We start from the raw sequence: 3,056 nt of genomic DNA, 5'->3' as shown, positions 1-3,056 counted from the left end.
GTACAGTTGAATACCAGCTAAGCTAAGTTAATGGAGCATTAGTTAGTTAAGCAGGTACTTAGTGATAGCTTATTTTGTATATAAATATACACTAGTGTACAGTGTAATAATAAATAGAGAAATTCTTCTCCTCAGTCTCTGCGTAACTGCTTCTCCTTCTCCATAGCTCAGCAACTCAATCTAGATCTAGGATTTCATCATATTCCATGCTTCCTAATTTAGTGCGTGATGGTAGGCTATAATTGCGTATTTTAGTCGTTTATCGCACTCTAATTTACTGCACTTTTATTGTGTTTGAGCTTTAATCACTAGTGTTTTGCACTAATTACGTGTTTTATGCCTTGTAAGAGTGATTCTGAGCTATGTAGATGTTATGGAACGAATTCGAGCTATTTGGAGCTTTGAAACCTGAGTAAAAGCCCAAGGGAGTAAGCCGGGATCGTGTTCAGGGATCAAAGATCAATTCTGGACGTCAAAATTCAAGGAAGAAGCAACTGCTGAAGAAATGCACTAGTGTGAGGCACTGTGCGAGGCATTGTGCGACGTATTAGTGCAAAGTTTTGTCAAAAATCTTCAAAGTTCAGAGACTGGATTTTTTGTGGTCTGACAGGAAAAAGCATTAGTGCGACGCACTGGGCGACGCACGGAAAGCATTAAGTTTGCAAGTTTTCCTATTTCGGCTAGGAAAGGGAGATTTCGTCTAGGTCCGACCTTACTTAGTATAAATACATGTAAAAATGTTATTTTGAGAGACTTTTGACATACTTTAGACCTAGGGTAAGCACGGAGCCGCCATGGAGGCCGGAATTCATCAGATTCCATCTTTCTTCCATCAAACCTAGTAATCTTTACTTTTTCTTAATGATTTGTTATTTTGCTACCATGTCTATGTGGAGCTAAACTTCATGTTCAAGGGTTGTGGTTATCATGATTATTGAAATTTATTAATTATATTACCGTTAATTCGAGTTATCATCTTTCGTTGTTTCTCTAATTCTGTGCATAATTGCTTAATTGTTTGGCCAGCAGTTGAGTTCTATTTACTATCTCTGATATGCTTGGGAAAGCCGTGTTTAGATTAGAGTAGAATTAGAGAGAGTTTGTTTCTGAACTCGTGGATCAGGGAAAGATTTCATGGTTAGGATAGGAATATACCTAACAGTCTTGATTAGTTGAATACTGTAATATATTCGTTCATGATAGATTCAAGACCATAGGAATATAAGATTGATATATTATGGATAGACGGATAGTATTGTGGGAACATGCTATTTATATAAACGATCCGATCAACTAGCAATCATAGATAATTTAGATTAACAGGTGTAATTACGAACTCAATAGGATTGATAAACCGATCACAACTCTGAAAACTATATCTCCCTGGGTTACGTGTTTAAATTTCGCAATAGTAGTTGTAATAGAAAAATCAAACTCTTGATTATCTTGGACAATTAACTGATTTTAGCTTGCTTAGTTAACGGTTAATCTAAGTCTATATGGGTTCGACATCCAACTTTCGAATTATTTTATTACTTGATAGCCACGTATACTTGCGTATACTTGGGGAACCAACAATGCCTATCAAATAGATTGATCTTATCTATATTTAAGAGTTCGCAATTTTACATTCTGATTTTGTCCTGAATTAGATGATTAAAATGTTCTGTTATGGAATCAAATAATTGGGGAGGAAGGATTAACACGTAGTAGTACAAGCTTTGTAACTACAGTATAAAAAAGTAGAAAGTGACCGACCATAAGTTGGAGTTGACCAGCCGTTCGTTGCTATCTTTTTACTGTGCAACACGTGACCAAAAAATTGACAGGGATAAAAGATGGATCTGAAACTGAGCATCATCAGATGAATAAAATGATCATCATTGTACTCTGTGGCTCAGTCAGTCCACGAGATTTCTGTTAAACGCAAAGCGGAAAAGGTCCAAATGTAATGTGATGAGAGCCCCAGTTATTCCATGGCTGAAAGAGCAGAGGCAGGAACGGACCAGCTTGCTCCCAGAATATCTTGAGTTATTGCAACGTCGTCTATATATATGACTACCAAAGTTCACATGCTGACTTTCGTACTGTTGTAGCTTCTATACAACCAGGGCGGATTTAGGGGCGGAAGGGTGCTCAAATGAAATTTCTTGGCCGAAAATTTTCATTGTGGATATAAGGTTAAATTTATTTTTTTATCCTCTAGATATTATGTTTTGAATTTCTTTAATACAACTCAAAAGCATAATAATTCAGTGGTCAGGGGGTTCAAAACCTTTGAGAGGTCACTAGTTCAATTCTCTCCGCCACTCTATACAAGTATAGTTACGGAAAAGATTTACTTTCAACTCAATACATGTGGCGTCAAATCGAACCACTGCGATTATAAATTGAACGTAAATGAAAACGAAAAACATCAATCGAAGATTAAATTGAAAAACTTTTTGGTATAAAGCGTTTTACCTTCTTAGGGGAGATTTAATCGAGATGAATCCATATTAGTTGGATTAATCAACTTTGGATATTGAAATTATTAAATTTAAAAGAAAAAGGAAATGAAAATGTAAAACCCTGAAATTGAGATGTACCTGCATCTCTTCAACTCTCACATAGGGCGCGGATTTATAGTGTTAGCTACAAGTTCACGTGAATGCAATAACTTTTACCCAAATCCTATTAAGTATCCAGAAATTCATTAAATATTACTTTCTCTGCCCAGTTTATGCGACAACTTTTGCTTTTCGAGCTCCAAACTTCTTATTTTTTATCATATATTGTTCGATCAAGTAAAGAAAATTGAATGGAATTCATAACTGTCTCAATTTTATTTTTTCCGTTTTTCTTTTTATTGTCTAAATATTCAGGAGCTAAGACCATTCCAGTGCCCACTTTCGACATGCATAAACTAAACCAATAATTAAGATAAGCACGAAAATGAAAGCTTCTATAAATACAGATACACCCAATACATCGAAACTCATTGCCCATGGATAAAGAAAAATTTGGACATAGAATCTTTAAGCTTTTTGAAATAAAATTTGCATATTTAAAAACTA

Source organism: Nicotiana tomentosiformis, chromosome 6 (assembly GCF_000390325.3).
Source record: "Nicotiana tomentosiformis chromosome 6, ASM39032v3, whole genome shotgun sequence".
NCBI lineage: Eukaryota > Viridiplantae > Streptophyta > Magnoliopsida > Solanales > Solanaceae > Nicotiana > Nicotiana tomentosiformis.
Note: the sequence above shows the minus strand (reverse complement) of the source record.